General features: G+C 42.6%; 1 protein-coding gene across 10 annotated transcripts in view; it reads left to right on the top strand.

The window, feature by feature from the left end:
- The first annotated feature begins 5570 nt into the window (after positions 1-5570).
- The window catches only part of TMEM50B (transmembrane protein 50B), a 58789-nt gene continuing 40796 nt past the window's right edge, over positions 5571-23563 (top strand). Inside the window, exon 1 of one of the 10 annotated variants that reach the window (XM_070488800.1) lies at positions 5571-5938. The gene's annotated coding sequence lies outside the window, so the exon portion shown is untranslated. Of the gene's footprint in view, positions 6549-23563 lie in introns of all 10 variants that reach the window. The other 9 variants (XM_044751072.2, XM_070488803.1, XR_011495389.1 and 6 more) reach the window with 9 other exon arrangements.

Raw genomic sequence — 23563 nt, 5'->3', positions numbered from 1 at the left:
CAACTCCATGAAATAGGCACTATTCTTAACTCTTTTTGAGAAATGAACAAACTAAGGCACAGAGAGGTTAAGTAACAGCTAGAATGTGGCGGAGTTGGGCTATGGACCTAGGCTGTCTGTGGCTGGTCTGATTCCAGATCCCTGTTCTTACCCACACGCTACACCATGGTGTTGGCAGAGAGGAGACCGGAGCAGATCACTTTAGTGAGAGCCTCTGGAATGAAGATTCAAGAACTCCGTACACTGAGGTTCCTGCCGCTGCCTCAGATTCAGTGTGTTTTACAGTTGGACTATCACTTGTGTTCTTTATTTCCCTCAAGGTCCCTGCCTCCCTGATTGCCCCTGATACCATAAGTGAGAGGCAGTGTGATGCAGTGGAAGGGGCATGGGCTTTGGTGCTAGGGAGATTTGAATGGACCCAGGTTTTGCCACTCACTAGCTACGGGACCTTCCTGAGCTTCCGTTTTCTCATCTGTTAAATGAATATAATCAGACCTAACCTGCAGGATTGTTGTAATCCCCGGAGATGATGAACATTGAAATGCTGGGTGCAGGCTGGGGTCCTCAGTGCCAAATCAGTGGTTTTCAGCAGACACATTACTGCCCCCGCGAGGACGTTTTTGAAATTTGTGGAAGAATCTTCAGTCGACAAAAATAATTGGAGGGGCACTACTGGCAGAGCTTCTATTTAGCCCGTTTGGAGGAGTATGTTGTGCTGGCTGGCATCTGTTCTGATTGGTTGGTAAGTCTACGCAATCCTAGCTGTTAAATATTTCTAACATAACCCCTGACCACAGGCATTTAGGAGGTGGGGCGAGGGGTGCTGGGTGTTCCACAATGTGCACAGCAGTCAACCAAAAAGAGGAATTTTTCTATGTCCCACCCAACATTCAAATGTCCCACCAGACATTGATGTGGGTGAAAAATCTGCTATAATCAACTGGCCTAGAACAGAATCATATTGCATATAAACACAACATACTTTTTGCATGATTTTAAATATACTGTTTTTTTCTTTCACAAATGCAACTACCGTGAAAACTGTAATTCATTTTCTTGGGAATTTTACCAAGAGTTGTACCCCATTTCAGAAAAACATGACTGATGGCACATGGCGTATGGCATTTGAATTACCAGTACTACACGCCTACTGCAGTTTGCATTTGTAGTGTTTGGATGCAAATATGTAGCAGAGGAGACTGGAGATCCCCACAAATTTAGAACCAAATATTACTAAATGAGTGGATGTCATAGCCAGAGTCCAAGATGATCCCCAAAGATCCCCACTTTCTTTCTTCATTTTTGTGCAGTGCCCTCCCACATGGTATCAGAGTTGGTTTGTGTGACCAACAGAATATAGCAGAAGTGATGGCATGTCACTTCTGAGGCTGGCCGCTTCCTGCTTCCTCACTTTCTCCCAGATCACTCACTCTGGGTGAAGCCAGTTGCCACGTCTTGAGGCAGCCTTGTGGAAGGGCACATACGTCCAGGGACTGAGGCCTCCAGCCAACAGCCACATGAGTGAGCTCTGCTGGCAGGCTTCAGATGTCTGCAGCCCTGGCTGACAGTTTAAGCTCATGAGGAATCCTAAGCCAGAACAACTTAGCTGAGCGGCTCCCACATTCCTGACCCTTAGAAATTGTGTAAGATAATAAATAAATGTGTGATGTTTTAAGTTGCTAAGTTTTGGGCTAATTTGCTGTATAGCAATAGACAACTAATACAGTAGACATACATGAAACTCATTAATCTTGTTAATTTCACCAACAAGCCTTCTACTTCATATGTGCTTCCATTCTAGTATAATTAAAGCCAATCTATATTATAAAAACTACATGTCAAAATGATTTATTTATTTGGGGTCACCTATTGTGTTTCTGTCTTATCTTATACTGTCTCTAGAGGCCTTCTACTTAAATTCTCTTTGGCTTCTTGTACTCCCACATATACTACAGTATCTTTTTCTGACTCATCTTCTGTTCCTTGTTACCAATTGAAGAATTCATCTCCACAGCAGTCTTTTAAACACTCGTCTGAATATATCCTGGACATAGACTACTTGTGATCCTTCATCACCACCTTTTCCTGTATCACAATATAGATGATTATTTTAACACACACTTACAAAAAAGCCTGACTCATTTTGTGAGAGTATCATACTTCTCATTTTCTCCAAACTTATTTCTATTTCAAGCAAACCCTGGTAGCCTAGTGATTAAGCTTCAGCACTCTCACTGCTGTGGCAGCTGTGTGTTGCTGTGATGCTGAAAGCTCTGCCACCGGGGTTTCAAATACCAGCAGGGTCCACCCATGTGGACAGGTTTCAGCAGAGCTTCCAGACTAGGAAGAAGGACCTGGCCATCCACTTCCAAAACATTAGCCATGAAAACCCTATGAATAGCAGTGGAACATTATCTGATACAGCACCGGAAGGTGAGAGGATGGCACAAAAAGATTGGGCAGGGTTCCGCTCTGCTGTCCACGGGGTCAGCAAGAGTCAGAATCAACTCCGTGGTACTAACAACAGCAATCTCCATTTCAACTGAGATTATGTTCCCCTTTTTCAGTTCTAAAACTACATTTGTTCTTTTCTTTTTTTTTTTACTACTCTAAAAAGCCATTTTGAGATTACTTTTTCTGTTACTTTGAACTGAAAGAAACCAACAGATAAATGTATCCAATGTCGTTCACTCTAGACTGCAGAAAGAAATGTTTCCTCTTCAGCCCGAATCAAATAATCTAAGCTTTGGTATCCTGTTTCCCATCTACAGACCAGTCTTTCCTCCAAATGATTGACACGGAATATCCATCCTTTCATGAGAGGGTCATTTCAGATCCAATGGAATGTGATCTTAGTCTCAAGACACCTTTATCCAAATTCAACAGTTCAACTGACTTACTCACACAAAGTCTTTTTGTTACACAACCCCATAAGTTTATGGAGGAAAACAATTTTTTTTGCAAGTACGCGACTACACAACATGCTTTAATCTTTCAGCTAGTTCCTGCAGTACACATTTGGTGTGTACTCTTAGAAGATGGGAAGTGAATGCTACTCCATTAGAGGAAGTTCAAGAAGCGGCCTTGAGAAAGAAAGAACAAACCAGAACCTGTGGGACCTAGTGTGAAGGACAGCCTGGATTATTCCTTTCTCTTAGTAGGCTTGAACCAACTGGACTGGATTCTCTCTGTCCAGTTCAGGTGAAGTAGGTCTTTAAGAAACTATCCTGGCCCCAACCTTAAAACGGTCCTGAGTCACGAAGACTTAGAATCTCAGAGAGCTCCTGCAAGATGGTTAGGTAACAGAAATTTAAGAAAACACGCTTAGGTTTACATGATAGAAAACCAACTGAATGCGGGCATGTGTGGAGTTTTTTTAAAGCTGATTTGCAATTTTACTAAAGACAGTATATTTGAAATGCTGACATTGAAATGTTGACATTAGCAACTTAATCCCAGTATCTTTCAAATGCACCTATTTTTGAAAGCACAGCTACATATCTGTTTGAGTCTCTTTGTGAAGTAGAGGTCTACAGAATGAGAGAGAAGCAAGCTGCACTCAGGTAAGTCCCCACTCACTTCTGGAAAAGCAACTCAAAGCACGTGCATCCTAATGGTAGGTCAACAGTAACATCTTCCTTCATACATGGAGGTAAGCATTTTCTTACTGATATTCATCTGTAAAAAGGCTTTAAAAAATCTCAGGGAGGGGCCGGCCCGGTGGCGCAGATGTTAAGTGCACATGTTCTGCTTCTCAGCAGCCTAGGGTTCACTGGTTTGGATCTAGGGTGCGGACATGCCAATGCTTGGCAAAAGCCAAGCTGTGGTAGATGTCCCATGTATAAAATAGAGGAAGATGGGCATGGATGTTAGCTCAGGGCCAGTCTTCCTCAGCAAAAAGAGGAAGGTTGGCAGTAGTTAGCTCAGGGCTAATCATCCTCCAAAAAAAAAAAAAAAATCTCAGGGCAGGGCCGGCCCAGTGGTGTAGTGGTTAAGTTCAGTGTGCTCTGCTTCAGCAGCCTGGGGTTGTGGGTTTGGATCCCAGGTGCAGACCTACACCACTAATCAGCCATGCTGTGGCAGTGACCCACATATAAAGTGGAGGAGGACTGGCACAGATGTTAGCTCAGGGATAATCTTCCTCAAGCAAAAAACCCCCCCAAAAATAGGGAATCTGAAAATACTTAATACTTTCAAAAGTGATGAGATTTAAGACTATGGTAGAAACTCCTTCTTGTCCCCCAATAGTCAGTCAGCCTTCCTCAGCACTGAAATTCCATTTTCCAGCCTTCCTTGTATTTAGTGTAGCTAAGTGACTAAGTTTTTTGCCGGCAGAAGGAAAGCAGAAATGCTATATGCAACTTTTGGAAAAGGTTCTTAAAGAGAAGGCGTATTCCCTTCTTTGTCTTTTCTTCTGCTGGTTGGAATGCAGGCATAATGGCTAGAGCTGCAGCAGCTCTCTTAGACCATGAGATAATATTGGGAATGGAACCTGATATCTTCGCAAAGCCCATATATTTGAAAGCATAAATAAATGTATGTGTCTCTCTTCACTGGAACAAGGAGGCTGGATCTGTCTCCATGAAGTGCCAGCCCAACTCCAGAATAACTCTGGACTTCTTCAACCTAAGAGAGAAATACCAATTTGTGCTTAAGCCCCTTGCAGTCAAGTCTAATCCTAATACAATAATCAAAACAGAAGCAAGTTTTAAAAACTTATTTTTAAAAAGTCAACCTTTGTAGGTCACCAATTTAACTAGTTTTAAGGTTGCACATATTTCAAAAGTAATTTATTCAGCAAATATTTATGGGGAGTACCTAGATCCTAGCACATGTATGAGGATGATGGATACTGTAACTACAAGTGTAATATTTGCCAATTTATAAGATATAAAACATAGAAAAATAGTATCCAAGACAATGAGAACTGAGGGAGAGTGGAAAAATAACAAAAAGTAAGGATTGTTCCTCTTACATGTATAAGACCCACAGGAATAACAGGAACGTAAGAGGATGGGATTTTGTGATAACTTGAGACACAAAACCTTTTATTTCATTATCCTTCAGGTAAAAAATTTTTAGATTCCCATTGATAACACCTGGACTTAACATAGTGCCTTTCCCCCAAGCAACTAAATGGCGCTTTATGTTCTTTGGGAAATTTAGACAGAGCTTCCAAAGGCTGTTGAAGTTATGCTGAAAATTCAAGATGCAGTGTCTTTAAAAGAGACAGTAGGCAGGGACCCGACTATAAGAAAGCCAAAAATCTGGGTGGATGGCAAGGAGAAGCATCAAGATAGAATTATAAGGCCAGTCGTATTGCGTTTGTAACCTCGGGTTACATACAGCACTAGGTGGTAGCCTTGAAAGAGTAACTTCACTTTCTGGGCCTCCATTCTGAGCGGCAGAGATTAGAAAGGGGCATCTCTGCAGCCCTTCAGCTCCTGCCAACCTTCCCCGAGCACGCGCCCTACCGTGGGCAGCTCACGGCCAACGCCGCCGAGCCTACAGGCAAAGAGAGTCCCCGCCCTCTGAGTCTTGGGATCCCCGCACGTGATCTCACGGAGGCTGCACTTGAAGTGCTCGGGCAGAACCGCAGCGGTGGGAGCCGGGCCGCGGCCGCCGCCCAGAGCACCCCAGGAGTCCACGCGGCCAAGAATCCTAAAGCGCCGAGAGAAGCCGGCAGGTCCCGGAAGCCCGCGGAGCGGCGGCGCATCGCCCCGCCCCTTAGCCCCCGCCCCGCCCCCGGCCGGCCACTTGCTGCGCGCCGATTGGTTGCCGCGGTGCGCACGGCGCCGCGCCCCGCCCCGCCGGCGCCCTCGCCTCACGCCTGCGGTCCGCGCCCGGCTCCCGCAGCTGAGGTGGAACCGAGGACGCCCGCCCGGCCGCGGCGCCGCCGCCTCGTCCTCTGCGCGTGCGCCTGGAGTCGGGGAAGCCGGTGAGTGCGGTCGGCGCTCTCGGGCTCGCGGGGGGTTCGCGCGCGTGGGGAGGCGCCCCCGGCCCGCCCGGCCCGGCCTTTCGGTGCGGAGGGGCCCTCGGGTCACCCGGCGGCCTGCGGGGCAGGGGCCTCCGCCTCCTCCTCCGGACCCGCCCGCGTCTTCGGGCAGACGGTGGCCGTGACGCGCGGCGACCCGCCCTTGGCGGGCAGGGACCTCGCGGTCGGACGGTTTCGCCGGGAAGTCTGGAAGGGGTTCCTCTCGGGTCCGCCCGCTTCCTGGGGCCACGGGCCGGGGAGAGACCGCGTACGGCCGCGCCGGGCGTCGGGGCGAGCCGGGGACGCCGCGCCCTCTGCACCGTCGCTGGGGGCGCGTCCGTGTCGTCGGACTTTTCCGACCCGGTCCTTACGAGCGAGGGACTGAGGTGGGGAGAGGAAATGGGAGAGGATCACCGTTCCTGGGGAATTACTCATCGGGCGTGGAGTGTCCCTTCAGTTGGGTGGCAGCAGAGTCGCCCGTGAAGTCGTGGTCGTGGTGCTGGGAAGACCGTTTTGATTTTGAAGCAAGATATTGGCTTCCGAGGTAATCGCTGGGAGGTGCTTAATCTGAAAGGTGAATATGTGACCTTTTTAAAGTCCAAGCAGTGATGAGATCGACTGTGCGCCCTCCCCGCTGCTGGTGCCGTGTGTGTGTGTGTGTGTGTGTGTGTGTGTGTGTGTGTGTTTGGGGGTGGTCAAGCCTCCGATTGTGTAATCAGCGTTATGCCTCTCAAAGACGTGGATGTCTCTTCTTGGAGTGTCCCACCCCTTTTCTCAAACTCTTCACCTGCCTGTACTGTAAGTCCCTTTTCTTGACAGTTCCCGAGCCTCTTTCTCCCAGGCTTGTCCCATTTCTTTTCCATCATCTTCAGTCACTTCTTATTTGTCTTCCCTTCTTTCAGACCTGCGTAGGTTTCAGACGTAGAACAAACGTTAAACGTTCTTACCGATAATAGTGTTGCAAGACTCTTCCTTCTTAAGGTGAAAAGAGTTACCTTGAATATTGATGTCTCAGGAAAAGCAGGTTTGATAAGAGCAGGGGGAGGAGATCGTTTTCGGAGACACGCCCTCTCTTTTCCGTCCTCCTCTGGCGACCAGCATTAGGCCACCTTAACTGGCCAGTCTTTTCTGAATTCACTTCTGGAGTCCAAGATAAAGAACTTATTTATTCGTATTTGCTCCTTTTAAGTGATTACAGTAATACATCAGATTGTAAATTTTTTTTCAATTTTACAGAAGAATATCAAGTAAAAAGTTGGAATTCCTTGTTTCTTCGCTTTGCGTCTTCCACATCCCCAATTCCGCTCCCTGGGAGGAGATCATCCCATTATACTGTTGGGCAACTGACTTAGTGTAAGGACACCTTGCCGTTTCAGCATATGTGCATCGAGCTCATTTTTAAAATGCTGCATACTATGCCATTGTTTGGGTGTATTCTGATGTATTTTATGGGTCCCTTACTGATGGACATTGTGGTTGTTTCTGGGTTTTAGCCATTAACAGCCTTGTTGCATGAAAATCCTTTTGGCATTGGAGGATACGTTTCAGGTAGATAATTTAAACAGATCATTGTACTTCAGTATAATTTTAATGCTCTTTTCACCAGGGATCTTTTTGTGACTTAAAAGATTTTGTAATTTAAAGGCAGTAGCTAATTCTGTTTGATTTAAATGCATTTCGTAGAATCTTTGTGTCCTTTTATATTTAGAGACTGGATCAAGGAAATTTTGAGGACCAGGCTAAATAATGGCGAATTTATTCACCTTGTTACCACTTACTGGTGTTGACTTTAGGGTTATATTGACTCAGTTGATTGGCTTGGCAGGAATGAATAGAGAGGGCCTTCAGGAAGAGAAAATGTGAACAGACCATATTTTGTGTAATACCGTCTGGTGGTAATTCCCTTGAATAGTCAACAGTAACAAAAATTCTTGTTCTCTTTTTAAATGTTTCTTTACTGTGAAGTGTATCTCAGGCACAAAAAATGTGTGTATAAAGTACATATATATAATTTAAAGAATACTTTTGCAGTGATCATCATTGTATGTACGACCACATTAAGAAACAAAATATTTGTCTTTCTTCCAGAGATAGGCTCTATTCTGATTTTTTTGGTTAATCTTTCTCTCTTTTAAAAGTAAGCTTTACATGTATGTATGTTTAGACATGTATACTTAAATGCACGCACACACACACATCCTAAATGATATATTTAGTTTTGAATGAGTAGTGTTAAAAACACTTCCCATACAAATAGATACTGAGCATGTTTCTGAGTTTTATTTAGTTGTTACTGAGAGTGCCACAAGGAGCTGGTTTGAAGAGGATTTAAGGAATAGATATTTTTGTGGTCTGTAGGGAAAGGAATGTCTCAATAAAATTGCTGAGTTAGATATAATTGGTTAATGTTCCACAGGGCAACAAAATCATAATACCTTTGGGATTAATCTTTTCTACCAGGCTAAAAAATCATAACACCTTATTAATTTCTGCACTTAAACTCGTATCTTACAAACTGTAAGCTATGTCTTTATTAACAGTGGATTTCTCATTAAATAAACTGTGATAACAAAGTTATTTTCCCCAGAGCACAGCTCAGGTCCAAAAAGGCTTATTAAAAAATGCCAGAGCTTTCAAGACTGGAGATTAAAATTTTGTTACATAATTCTAAGCACAAACCTGACTGTGTAAGGACAGGACAATATTGTCACTATTAGATGAAGCCTTTCAGGAAAAGATGAGCAGAACAGAGTGGCTTCCGCCTTCCTGACTCTTTGCAGGGGCCGTGTCTGAGGAGGTCAGTGGGCAGTGTCGTGGGCGAGTCTTGGGAAACAGGGTTCACCACCGTCAGGGCACCTGGAGGGCTCCAGTGTGACCAGGTCCTGGAAGGACAGCAGAAATGCAGTCAGAGGGACTGCGCCGCTTGGTGTTTTCTGCCTTTTAGCTCACCGTGGCCTGCCTGCAGTTATCAGGGTGAGTCAAAGCAGAAACCTTCTGTGAGGGAAGTGAGTGGCCTCTGCTGATGGCGGCTGCAGGACTTGGAAGGCGAGCAGGAACTGCATCAGCAGATGATCAAGATCAAGCCAAGCCCAGCTGAGTACAGATAGGAATGGATCTGGGCCAGGTTCACGGGGCATTCAGTCCTCAGGTTAAAAAGCTGGTTTAGCAGCTGGGACATGTCTGTCTCCAGTTACACTGCCTCAGTCTGGCCTGGTTATCCTCCTTGTCTCGGGCACAGCTGGATTCTCTTCAGTTCTGCCGTGTTGGATCTTTCTGGGATTCTCTTTTATTGATTTACTCTCTCTGGTGGCACTCATACCACAGAAGCTTATTGACAAGAAGAGTTACATTTTTTGGAGGCTTTGCCTGTCTGAATATGTTGTGATTCTGTCCTCATGCTCAACTGATATTTTGAGTGGTAATAGAATTTTAGTTGGAAATAATTTTCCTTCAGAATTTTGAAGTATTGCTCCATTGTCATCTTGCTTCCAGTGTTGATGTTGACAATTCCAAGCTATTATGATTCCTGATCCTTTGTATGTGACCTGTTTTGTTCTCTCTGCAAACTTATGGAATCCACCCCTTGACCCCAGTGTTTTGAAATTTAAAATGATGAGTCTTAGTGTGGGTCTGTTTTGATCCATTAGATTGAGTATTTAACTGGCCCTCTAAATCTGGAAATACAACTTCTCTTCTGGGGCAATTTTCTTGAAGTATTTTGTTATTTTCTCCCTTCTCTTTTCTCTGTATTCTCTCTTCTGAAGCACCTGTTATTTAGATATGAACCTGTTTAAAAGTCTGAATTTTCTTACCTGTCGTCTTCTGTTTTCCGTCTATCTACTTACTGCTAGATTTTCTTAACTTTTTTTTCCCAATGCTTCTATTTGGATTTTTAAAAAAATTTCCACAGTCACGTTTTTAGTTTCCAAAGGCTATTTTTTAGTCTCTGAATGTTTCTTGTGGTAGCATCCTATGCTTGTTTAATAGATATGTATGTTCTTTTATCTCTGAGGTTATAATGATTTTAAGTTTTCTTTCTGTGCATAGTTTTCCAGCTTCCTATCTAGAAGGAAAGGATCTGGCTGCCGGTCTCCTGAGCCAGAACAGAGGAACAACGGTCCCTTATGTCCAGCTTTCAGTATGATACCTGCATCTTCCATTGTGCCTGGTATCCCCCAATCCAGAACACACGAAATAGAGAAAAAAACCTCAGACTTCTGCCAGGATGTGGAAGAAGCAGTTGCTAGCACCATGAAGAGAAAAGGGACAGGATCTGGGCATCTCCCTTCTGACTGCTCCCCCAGGTCCTTACTGGGTTGCTTCTTAGCCCTCCCCGCTGCTGGCTTGGGAATTCAGCTTTCTTGCGTGTGTTGAGTCAGTTACCATTGTCCATCTGCTTTCCCGCTTGCAAAATTTTCTTGATCTTGCCTCCTCTTCTGTTCTCCCTATCATTAGGGGTTTATGACTTTTTAAAAACTCCTTTTATTGTAGTTTTAGTGAAGTTTCAGGAGGAAGCAAAATGAGATGCTTATGTACGGTCTGCCATCTTTACCCAGAAATAGTAATAGTTTTTCTTGACCAAAGAGTGATAGCAGTACTACCAAGAGCAGAGTGCCCTCTACAAAGCAGTCATATGTATGTGAACCATCTTTTTGGCAGGTAGTGGTTGACGGTATTGAGTGATCACATGTGCTGGACACTGCTGTTCTTACTAATTCTCACTTTCTGAGGGACATGCTGTCATCACCCTAGGAGACCAGTGCCTAGGGAAGTTTAAAGCTCCAACAGTGCCTGGCACATAGCAGCTATTCCATGAGGAGTAGAATGGATAAATGAGCCTGGCCAGGCAGGCACAGCTGGGAAGTGCTGAATGTAGGAGGGGGCCCAGGGCAGTGCTAACCCCAAAGTCGGCACTTTCAGCTGCCTCTGTGGTGGCTAAAGATGGAAGATGATCCTTGGTACTTCAAGGTGTCCACTTCCTTTGAGCCCTTTGGAAATATTCTTACTGAGGCCTTTGCTTTCCCAGTACTGCTTTCCCAGTACTGCTTACCAGGAGGGTTTCCTTTCACCCGTGTGGGTTGAAAGCTGTGACCTGGAGCCAATTTCTCTGAACTGGGGAGTAGACCATTTACTGAGCAATCCCAGAGGATGCAGAGTTGCCTGAGCAGGGCTCCTGCTGGGGAGCCTAGGTAAAGATGGCCTCAGAGACTGAGTGGAATTTTGCCATGGCTGGATCAGCTCTTGGATTTGTAGCAGTCTGCGTTCAGGTGGCAATTCATGATAGAATGCCTTTCTATTTTTTCACTTTTTATTACAAAAAGTTTTAGACATACAGAAAAGTTGAACAGTAGATTCAATATTTTAACATTTTGCCATATTTGCTGTATCATTTTTTCTTTGCTTAACCATTTGATAGTGTGTTGCTGACATTGACACTTTACCCCTACGTATGTGAGGTTGCGTCTGCTAACCAAAAGTTCGTTCTCTTTACATAAGCACAGTTCTGTCATTATCACATTCAAGAAAATAATTCTGTAACATCCTCTAATGTCTGGCTTGTCGTATTTCTCCAATTGGCCCACTGGGCCTTAAAGGAAATTTTTTTTGAAGCCAGGATGAGTAAATGCGTACAAATTTCACTTGGTTTGTTAATTGTTAAGGTTTGACATAGATGAAATTAATGGTGAAATCCTTTGAAGTTTCTAGCTCATATTGCTGTTGGAGGCTGCCTCAGTGCTGGAGAGGTGATGATGCTTAGAATCTTGGCAATGGAAGGGACTCTTGAGGTAATTTGGTGTAGTGATTCCAAAACTTTGTGAGGATTAGGTTTACCTGAGGAGTTTTAAAAAATAGATAACCTGGTTTTAGTCTTGACATTCTGATCTTTGGGAAGGTGGGTTCCAGTTGCCTTTTTTTCTCTTAAACTCTCCAAGTTACTATGAAGTTAGCCTGGCACTGGTCCGTGGACCTGTGTTTGGAAACCACTGATTTAGTCCATCCTTCTCATAGGCTGGTGTCACACAGCTAGAGAATGTCAGAGCTGGTACTGGAAGCAGGGTTTCCCATGCTCATTTTTTTCCCAGACATTATTTGAATACCATTTGCCAAGCATACGCACAAAATAATTGCTCTACGATTGATGTACTATTGTTAAAACAAAACAAAAACTGCTCATGAAAGCATTTACACTAATTCTGCCTGGAGAAGAAAATGTTTGATGTGTATTCTGAAGGTTGAGTTGGGAGTTTGCCTGTAGACAAGAGATGTGTGTGTATATATATATATATATATATATATAGTATAGATATATAGAAAATTTAGCAATTTGCCTGACAGTAGGTATTGAATAAGTATTGGCTCCCGTCTCCCTTCTCTTTCTTTGTGGCTGGAGTATAGAGTGTCAAGATAGTGAGATAAGAAATCTATGTTAGGGGAAGATTGTAAGTACACTGTATATTTTGGACTTTATCTCACAGGCTGTTGGAAGTTTTTCAGTGAATGGCGTGATCCAATCTTGAGTTTTAGAGAGAAAATTCTGGCAGAATATGGACTTGGGGAGCAGGGAGGATGATTTTAAGAAATAATATATTTAAATATATTGTCACAACAGAATTTATTTCTTTCACCAAAATGATGTTTCTTATTATCGGCTTCTACAAATTATCAGTTTAAATAAACCTAGGTATAAAGTTGACTGTATTTGTTTTTGTGACAGGAAAGTGAGATATGTATTGCATTTCAAAATTCGAAGGCTATGGTAGTTAGATTCAGTTATTCAACAAGTGTCTGAGTGCCTGCTGTGTGCCAGGCACAGTGCTAGGCTCCGGGAAGACTACAGTGAGCAGAAATGGACTTGGACTGTCCTTCATGGATCTTGCTCTCTCCATGGGGAGGTAGGTATTAAATCATAAGATTAATAATGAAATACTTGGGGGGTTAGATCTGATCGTGGAGTCAGGAGGTCATGAAGTCAGTTTTTGTTTTTCACTTGGATTATTTCAACAGCCTCTTCACAGGTCTCTCTTTCCACTCTTACCCCTGCAGTCTCCCCACAGCACCCTTCGGGATCCTTTTAAATGTAGTCACTCCGCTCAGAACTCTTCTGGCTCCCTATTTCAGTCAGTAAAAACCAAAGTTCTCACGGTGGCCTGTGTAGCTCTCTAACTACCCTTCGTTGCCCCTGTTACCTCTCTGATGTTGTTTTCTCCTGCTTTCCCCTCTCACTTATTCCCCTGGGCCACACTGGCTTCCGTGTTGCTCCTGGCACAGTAGCCAGGCACTGCCTGAGGCCTTTGCCTGGTGCTCTTCTCTGTCGGATATCTGTATGGCTGACTCTCTGCCCACCTCCAAGTATTTGCTCAGCTGTCATCTTCTCGGCGGGGCCCACCTTGACCACCAGTTTGACCCTTCAACTGGCCCCACTATGGCCTGTACTCCCAATGCCCCTTACTCTGCTGTGTTTTTTCCCCCATGGCACTTACCACTTTCTAACGTGGTATATAATTTACTTCTTAAGTTATGTTTATTTTCTCTCCCCCTTGCCTGAAGCGCCATGTAGCCAGTGCTTTTTATCTGTTCATTGATGTATCTTAAGTGTCCAGAACAATGCCTGGCATGTAGTAGACACTCTGTAAATAGATGTTGAATGAATGAAGGGAAAGCTGATGTTTGAGTTGAAAAGTGACAACGAAGCTGGCATCTGGCAGTCTGAATAGGAGTTAACTGGGTGAGCTCGGATGGAAGGTATCATACAGAGGGTGTGTGGGTTTAGATGGCGCAGTTTAGCAAGCATGAGGCAGTAAAAGAGAACCCAGGGTGACTGGAGGAAAGAGACAGGAGAAAATGTTATCAGAGAAAGCTGGGACAAGTAAGGGCTGGCTGTGCTATAGAGTTTTGTCTTTAGCTTCAAACAAATGGGAAGGTAATTAAGGTTTTAAGCAGGAGGGTTTGTGCTTTTTTTAAAATCGTTCCAGCTGCAGTATGGAGAACATATTGATGGGGGCAGGAGTGGCTGTGGCTCGAACAGTTGGGAGGCTGCTCTACGGGGACAGGTGAGAGAGTGGCGCTCAGGTCATGGTGGTGGAGGAGATGGAGAGAAGGTAGACTTGGGAGGTATTTAGGACGCATAATCAGATAGTGGATTGGAGGAGGTGAGAAAGAAGTTACAAGGATGACGCCTGCGTTTCTGCCTTGTACAGATGGATGGATGGTGGTTTATTCATTGTAGGGGATCCTGGAATGGAATCAAGTTTGGAGGAGGAGATCAGGAATTTGGGTTCGGAATGTTGATTTGGGGGTGACTTTCGGACAGCCAGCGGATGTCAGGCAGGGAGGTAGTTGGATGTATGGATCTGAGACTGGATATCGAAATCCGAATCAACTGCACAGAGAAGCTGTGGCGGGGAGGATTCACCACATAATCCACGTTTGGAATTAACTAAAGGTTGTTAAGGAGGGGCTGGCCCCGTGGCCGAGTGGTTAAGTTCGCGCGCTTCGCTGCAGGCGGCCCAGTGTTTCGTTGGTTCGAATCCTGGGCGCGGACATGGCACTGCTCATCAAACCACGCTGAGGCGGCATCCCACATGCCACAACTAGAGGGACCCACAACGAAGAATATACAACTATGTACTGGGGGGCTTTGGGGAGAAAAAGGAAAAAAATAAAATCTTTAAAAAAAAATAAAAAAAAATAAAAAAGTTGTTAAGGATATGACTGGGGGAAGCTATGTAGTTATAAAATTAGTCTCGTCAAAAATCTGTTCTCCCTATCTTTTACTTTGGTTTTTAGATTTAAATCTTTTACCAAAATTGGTGGCACTTAGGATATTTTATTTTTGTTATATGTCAGAAGGCAGATAAGCATTCCCTGAGATTAAGTATGTAAAATGTCTTTTCCAAAAGTACTTAGATCTCTGAATAATTCATGCTGTTGGATTTTAAGGCCTATAAAATATTCACACTGTGAGTACCTAGAAACCAGATTTATAGCAACCCCAAAACTGTGTTCTCCAGACTCCTTTGACAAGATTTGAATCAGCAGTAATCACCACGATCTTGCAGACCTCATTGGACTGCTTTCTTGTATTTCCAGTGATCACAGTGTTCCTCTAAATTGGGGCTGTTTCTCTTCCACCTTGTTCTTCTCGCTCTCTTCACCACGGTCAGTGCAACAGTAACGTTCTCCTCATGAAGTCTGAATGCGAGAAATGCTGTGAAACTGTGATGAGCAGCGGTATAATGTAAAGGTCATGAGCACAGATTTTGGAATCAGATCTGAACTTCAGTGAAAATCCTGGCTGGCTTCCTTCCTAGCTGTGTGACCTTGGGCAAGTCATTCTCTAAACCTTTTCAGTAATATGAGGCAATAATAGTAACCGCATTAGAGTATCCGTGAGGATTCAATGGAATAGTCCACGAAAGGAGTTTTTCTGAGGGTAGAATGGAGTGGTCTGTAACCTGTAAGCACCCTATAACTAATAGCTAGTAGTAGTAGTAATAGTGGGGCACGTGTAGATTTTGTTTTCGTTTCATTTGAGTCAACTTGTTTTGCTCTGGCTGTGTAGACCTAATGTCTTAAATGGTGTTTCTATTTTGTTAATCTCCTGATTTTTGTAACAGATAATTGTAATTTAATTTTAAGAAGTGTTAATTGATTTTCCTCCTAGTTTGTAAATCCCTTAATGATGAGGGCTAAGTTTTATTCATGTTTATTTTCCCCACACTGCCTTACTCGTAGGAGTTGTTCTGTGAATATTCAGTGCGTGCTCTAGAGGAGTTCTGTGCTGATTCAGTACTCTTCTGTGCGTCGGTTCCTGTAGTGCCTGGCACACGGTAGTTCAAGGAAGGAATGAGTGGGTAGAGGTGAGCTCTGAATTGAGCCTCACTCTTCTGCCGTGTTTTCTCCCAGAGATGCCAGCTGCCCTTATGACTTCAGTTACCACTTAATTACTGCGAACCTCTAATCTGTGTTTCTGTCTTAAGCCACTCTTTCACTGGTTTCTGTACGTTTGTGGTATGTACGTCTCCACTTGAATGTCCTTCTGTCGTATGCGTGTGACGTTATGCATAATATATCACACTTAAACTCGTCTCCCATTCTCCCCTTCTTGTTTTAGTTAGTGGTGTCTCACCAACTGTTGGCCACCCAACCATAGTCGTTCTTAGCCCCTCCCTGCCTATTGATAATACCACTTTAATATTTTTCAAATAAAAACCCTTTTGTTAGCTTGTACCAATATGTCGTTAGGCACGTTCTCCGTATTCTCTTCCTGTCTGGAATGAGGGCAGATGTCTTTAACATTTCTCTTCAGTCCCTCCTCCACACTGCTGGCACTAGAACTATCTTTCTGAATCACATAGCTTATCTTGTTCCTTCCCTGCTTACAAGCCTCTGGTGGTGCCCTCTTGCTTAGAGCAGAGGTCTGCAAACTATGACCTGTGGGCCAAGTCTGGCCTGCTACTGGTTTTGTAAATGAAGTTTTATTAGCAGACAGCCATGCTCCTTTGTTCACGTATTGTCTGTGGCTGCTTTTATGCTATGGCAGCAGAGTTGAGTGGTTGTGACAGAGGTTGTTTGGCCTGGGAAACCAAAAACGTGTACTGTTTGGTTCTTTACAGAAAAAGTTTGCTAATCCCTGGCTTAGAGTATAGAATTCAGACTTGAGTGGGCTGAAAAATCCTTCACAGTCTTATTCCAAACAGGTTAATCATCACTTTTTGAAATAACTTAAACTCTACCCTCTTCTTTTCTGGGCCTACATAATTTTGCATGTTTTATTCCTTTTTCATCTGTCAAACTCCTATTCATGCTTCAAAACTCAGATAAATTTGTTCTTCCTCTATCAGGTTTTATTTCCTGGCAAATAGTATCCTGTAACACTTTTTTCATATTTCTGTTATACCACTTTTGTATTATGGCCCATAGTGAATGTGTATTATAGCACATATTGTAAAGCAATTATTTGTTCTTCTGACAGTGTCCCTAACTAGACGATTCTCTACGCTGAGTGTCTGAATCGTTTTTATCTATGCACTGCCTAACACTAGTAGCATTTAGCAATTAGTGAAGAGATGGATGAACAAACAGATGGTAGTATAGAAGTTTGATTAAAGGAAAAATTTGTGAATTAGATATGTTATTTGGGACTTTGATGCATACGGAAATTGCTCAGATCATGTTGGTGTGTAGTAATTGTTTTCTCTTCTTGGTTTTGCAGATGTCCTTTGGTTTCCCAAACTGAATTTTTGGAAATGAAATTTTGACAGTTGAATCACTTAAAATGCCCTATAAGAAGGGTTTATATTTTCTTTTATAGGGAGTTGCCTCTTTTAGTAATAGGAATAATTGCTATAAGACTTATGAGTCAGACTAGCAATCCATTAGTTTGGTTCAATAATCTTGTTTTTTTAAAATTTTAAAATTTAAAATTTAAAATTTTTTAAATTGACGTTATGATAGTTTACAACCTTGTGAAATTTCACTTGTACATTATTATTTGTCAGTCATATTGTAGGTGCACCATTTCACTCTTTCTGTCACTCCCCGATCCCCCCTTTCCCCTGGTAACCACTAATCTGTTCTCTTTGTCCACATGTTTGTTTATCTTCCACATATGAGTGGAGTCATACAGAGATTGTCTTTCTCTGCCTGGTTTATTTCGTTTAACATTATACCCTCAAGATCCATCCATGTTATTGTGATGGGACAATTTTATCCTTTTTTATGACTGAGTAGTATTCCATTGTATATATACACCATATCTTCTTTATCCAGTCATACATCGATGGGCACTTAGGTTTCTTCCACGTTTTGGCTATTGTGAATAATGCTGCGATGAACATAGGGGTGCATAGGTCTCTTTGAATTGCTGATTTCAAGTTCTTTGGACTGATACCCAGTAGTAGGATGGCTGGGACATAGGGTATTTCTATATTTAATTTTTTGAGAACTTTCCATACTGTTTTCCATGGTGGCTGCACCAGTTTGCATTCCCACCAGCAGTGGATGAGGGTTCCCTTTTCTCCACAACTTATCCAACATTTGTTGTTTTTTGTTTTGGTTATTTTAGCCATTCTAACGGGTGTAAGGTGATATCTTAGTGTAGTTTTGATTTGCATTTCCCTGATGATTAGTGATGATGAGCATCTTTTCATGTGCCTCTTGGCCATCTGTGTATCTTCTTTGGAGAAATGTCTGTTCATATCCCCTGGCCATTTTTTGATCAGGTTGATTTTTTGTTGTTGAGTTGTGTGAGTTCTTTATATATTATGGAGATTAAGCCTTTGTTGGATATATGATTTGCAAATAATTTTTCCAAGTTGGTGGATTGTGTTTTTGTTTCAATCCTGTTTTCCCTTGCCTTGTAGAAGCTCTTTAGTCTGAAACTTCATTTGTTTATTCTTTCTATTGTTTCCCTTGTCTGAGAAGACATGATGTCTGAAAAGATCCTTTTAAGACTGATGTCAGAGAGTGTACTGCCTGTATGTTCTTTTAGAAGTCTTATGGTTTCAGGTCTTACCTTTAAGTCTTTGATCCATTTTGAGTCTATTTTTGTGAGTGGCGTAAAAGAATGGTCTATTTTGGGGGCCGGCCCCATGGCCGAGTGGTTAACTTTGAGCTCTCAGCTTCAGCGGCCCAGGATTTTGCTGGTTCAGATCCTGGGCATGGACACAGCACTGCTTGTCATGCCTCGGTGAGGTGGCATCCCACATGGCACAACTAGAAGGACCTACAACTAAAATATACAACTATGTACTGGGGGGATTTGGGGAGAAAAAGCAGAAAAAAAAAAGAAGATTGGCAACAGTTGTTAGCTCAGGTGCCAATCTCTAAAAAAAGAAAAAAGGAACGGTCTATTTTCCTTCTTTTACATGTGGCTGTCCAGTTTTCCCAACACTGTTTGTTGAAGAGACTTTCTTTTCTTTACTGTATGTTCTCAGCTCCTTTGTCGAAGATTAGCTGTCCATAGATGTGTGGTTTTATTTCTGGGCTTTCAGTTCTGTTCCATTGCTCTGTGTGCCTGTTTTTATACCAGTACCATGCTGTTTTGATTACTATAGGTTTGTAGTATATTTTGAAGTCAGGGCTTGTGATGCCTCCAGCTTTGTTCTTTTTCCTCAGGATTGCTCTAGCAATTTGGGGTCTTCTCTTGCCCCATATCAATTTTAAGATTCTTTGTCCTATTTCTGTGGAGCATGTCATTGGGATTCTAATTGGAAATGTGTTGAATCTGTAGATTGCTTTAGGTAGAATGGACATTTTAACTATGTTTATTCTTCCAATCCATGTGCCTGGAATGTCTTTCTGTCTCTTTAGGTCGTCGTCAGTTTCTTTCAGGAAAGTCTTGTAGTTTTCATTGTATAGGTCTTTCACTTCTTTGGTTAAATTTATTCCAAGATATTTCATTCTTTTTATGCAATTGTGAATGGGATTGTGTTCTTGAATTCTCTTTCTGTTAGTTCGTTGTTAGACTATAGAAACGCTACTGATTTATGTAAGTTGATTTTGTATCCTGCAACTTTGCTGTAATTGTTGATTACTTCTAGTAGTTTTCCAATGGATTTTTTAGAATTTTATATGTATAAGATCCTGTTGTCTGCAAACAGTGAGCGTTTCACTTCTTCATTGCCTATTTGGATTCCTTTTATTTCTTTTTACTGCCTAATTGCTCTAGCCAAAACTTCCAGTACGATGTTGAATAAGAGTGGTGGTAGTGGGCATCCTTGTCTTCTTCCTGTTCTCAGGAGGATGGCTTTCAGTTTTTCCCCATTGAGTATGATGTTGGCTGTGGGTTTGTCATATATGGCCTTTATTATATTGAGGTACTTTCCTTCTATACCTATTTTATTGACAGTTTTTATCATAAATGGATGTTGGATCTTGTCAAATGCTTTCTCTGCATCTATTGAGATGATCATGTAGTTTTTGTTCCTCATTTTGTTAATGTGGTGTATCACGTTGATTGACTTGCAGATGTTGGACCATCCCTGTGTCCCTGTTAAGTCCATCTGGTCTAGTTTTTCATTTAATTCTACAATTTCCTTGTTGACTTTCTGTCTGGATAATCTATCCATTGGTATAGGTGGGTTGATGAGGTCCCCTACTATTATTGTATTATTGTTAATATCTCCTTTTAGTTTTGTTAATAGTTGCTTTACGTACTTTGGTGCTCCTGTCTTGGGTGCATATATATTTATAAGTGTTATGTCTTCTTGGTAGAGTGTCCCTTTTATCATTATAAACTATCCCTCTTTGTCTGTCTTTACCTGTTTTGCATTGAAGTCTATTTTGTCTGATATAAGTATGGCAACACCTTCTTTCTTATGTTCACTACTAGCTTGAAATATCGTTTTCTAACCCTTCATTCTGAGTCTGTGTTTGTCTTTGGGGCTGAGGTGTGTTTCCTGGAGGCAGCATATTGTTGGGTCTTGTTCATTAATCCATCCAGCCACTCTGTGTCTTTTGATTGAAAAATTCAATCCATTTACATTTAGAGTGATTATTGAAATGTGGGGGCCTAATGCTGCCATTTTATTACTCCTTTTCCAGTTCTCCTGCATTTCCTTTGTTTCTTGTCCCATGAATTTCGGACTACCAATTCAGTTAGGTAGTTTTCTGTGTTGATTTTCTTCTTATATGTAATTTGTGTCTCTGTTTTAATTATTTGTTTAGTGGTTACCACGTGGTTTATATAAGACATCTCATAGATGAGATAGTCTATTTTCTGATAGCCTCTTATTTCCTTAGACTAAGCTGGTTCCATCCCTTTCCTCTTCCCCTTCTAGGTTGTTATTGTCACATATTTTTTTCTTCTTGTGTTGTGAGTTTGGGTTAAAATGACAAAATTGTATTTATTCTTGGTGTTTCCCTTCCCTTTATCTTTAATGTTTTACTTAAGCATTTGCTAACCTGTTCTGATGGAGAGCTGCAGTTTTCTGATTTTGTCTTTCTGCTTATCTCCTTTGCTCAGGGTTTTGTAACCCCTTTCCTTTTCTTTTTTTCCTCAAGTATGAGGGCCTTCCTGAGCATTTCTTGTAAGGGGGGGGGGGGGGTCTTGTGGCAAGGAAATCCCTTAACTTTTGTTTATCTGGGAAAGTTTTCATTTCTCCACCATATTTGAAGGATATTTTTGCTGGATAGAGTATTCTTGGTTGCAAGTTTTTGTCTTTCAGAGTTTTGAATATATCATTCCACTGTAAGATATTCCTACCCTGTAAGATATGTGCGGAGAAATCTACTGACAGCCTCATGGGGTTTCTTTGTAGGTTATTTTCTTCTACTTTGCTGCCCTTAATGTTTTGTCTTTGTCGTTGACTTTTGCAAGCTTCGCTACTGTATGCCTTGGGGTTGCGCTCTTTATATTGATAAAGTTTGGAGATCTATTAGCTTCTGTCACATGGATATCCAGCTCTCTCCCCAGGTTTGGTAAGTTCTCAGTTATTATTTCTTTGAACAAGCTTTCTGCTCCATTCTCCTTCTCTTCTCCCTCTGGGATACCTATAATCCTTATGTTGCATTTCCTAATTGATTCAGATATTTCTTGGAGAGTTTCTTCATTTCTTTTTAGTCTTAGTTCTCTCTCCCCTTCTATCTGAAGCATTTCCATATTCCTATCCTCCAGACTGCTAATTCTGTCCTCCATAATATCAGCCCTTATGTTCAGGGAGTCCAGATTTTTCTTAATCTCCTCCATTGTGTTTTTCATCTCCAGCATTTCTGATTAGTTCTTCTTTATAGCATCAAGCTCTTTTGTAACATAGCTCCTGAACTCATTGAGTTGTCTATCTGTATTCTCTTTTCACTCATTGAGTTTTTTAATGATAGCTATTTTGAATTCTTTTGTCATTTAGGTTATAGATTTCTGTGTCTTTGGGATTATTTTCTGGGTACTTATCATTTTCCTTTTGTTCTTGAGATTTAATATATTTTGTCATACTGCTTGATGGTGTGAATTTGTGCCTCCACATAGAGATAGAGTTTGGTTACTGCTTCCACTTGCGCTTGGGAGGGGGCAGCAGCTGTGTAGTCTGCACCGACCAGGGTCCCTGTCAGCTGTTCCTGACTGAGCCTGGGCCCCTCCTTGGGGCCGCAGTCACCCTGTGGGGTCTCCCGTCAACTGTGGGAACAATCACACGGGGGCTTCAGGTTGCTGCCACCTGCTGCCACAGACCCACCTAGACACACTGCCTCCTTAAGGGACTGCAGCGGTGTTATGGGCTTTTGCAGCAGCTGGGAGCTGGTTTGCCCAAACTTACAGCTCTGCCACCATCTGGTCCTGCTGGATCTCTCTTGTTCACTGTAGGTGCAGCAGAGCTATGGGCATCTAATGCAGCTGGCAGTTAGCTCGTCTGGCTGTACCACTTCTGCTCTTAGGTTGCCCAGCCTTTGTGCTTGGTGGGTGGGGCCTCTCCACTAGGACCGAGTAGAGACTCTCCCTGGGCGCTGTGGGACTGTGGATTTTCCTCCGGACAAAGGAGCAGTCACTTTGGGGCTCTGGATTGTCCTCACCCATTCATATGTTCCTGCTGGATCTCACTTGCCCTCTCAGGGCCACAGCAGAGCTATGGGTGTTTAATGCACCTGGTAGGTAGCTCACCCAGCTGAGCCACTCCTGCCCTGAGGTCGCCCAGCCTTAGTGCTTGGTGGGTGGGGCCTCTCCACTAGGGCCAACCACAGACTCTCCCTGTGGCCACTGTGGGACTGTGAATTTTCCCACTGGTCCACAGGACAATCATGGGGGGCTTAGGGCTGTAGTCACCTGTTTCCACAGTTGCACTGATGCACACGCCTGCCCTCGGGGCTGTGGCAGTGCTGTGAGCCTATCAGCCAGGAGAGAGTCACTCTCAGGTCCTAGGCTGTCTGGGGGCCAGAGAGTTTTCACCTATCTCCACCTCCTCCCCAGCGGTAGTCCATTCATCTTCTGATGTATAGCAGCACGGGCCTCTCAGGCGTCCTGAGGTGCTGCGTGAGTATCCTCCGTTGATAATGAATGTCCATTTAGTTGTAGTTTGAAGGGGGAGAGATAAAGAAAACCACTCACTCTGTCATGTTGCTGAGATCACTCCTAATCTTGTTTTTTTTTAATTGATACAAGCATCAGTTTTGTGGGAGAGTATACCAATAATTTACTTGAGCTCAAAAAAATCTTTGTAAGTTTGTTAAAAGCAGTTACAGACATTACATCATGTATGAGGTTTCTCAACAGGCAAGAAGAATCAACAATTTATTGTGTTAATTACAATAACTTTTTAAAACTGTATTTTAAAAAATGTGATTCATGCTCAGTGCAGCTAACTTGAAAATAGACGAAAAAGCAAAACAAACACATGATCCCATGACCCATGTACATGACAGTATTATGTAAGCACTGGTGTTTGTCCTCCAGTATTTCTACATATGTATGTGTTTACATTTGTATACTGTTAATTCTTTTTTCTAAAAGGGAAGTAATGCTATACAGTTTTAATAATCTGCTGTTTTCACGTAGTCATTACAATTTACTCATGCTATTAAATGTTATTCAAAAATAGATTTTTTAATGTCTGCATTAAGTAAACTATTTTGCATAATCATTTATTCTCTTATTGAACA

Source organism: Equus asinus, chromosome 18 (genome assembly GCF_041296235.1).
Source record: "Equus asinus isolate D_3611 breed Donkey chromosome 18, EquAss-T2T_v2, whole genome shotgun sequence".
In the NCBI taxonomy this organism is placed as follows: Eukaryota; Metazoa; Chordata; class Mammalia; order Perissodactyla; family Equidae; genus Equus; species Equus asinus.
The sequence above is the reverse complement of the archived record's forward strand: the minus strand, read 5'-3'. Positions and strand labels throughout refer to the sequence as shown.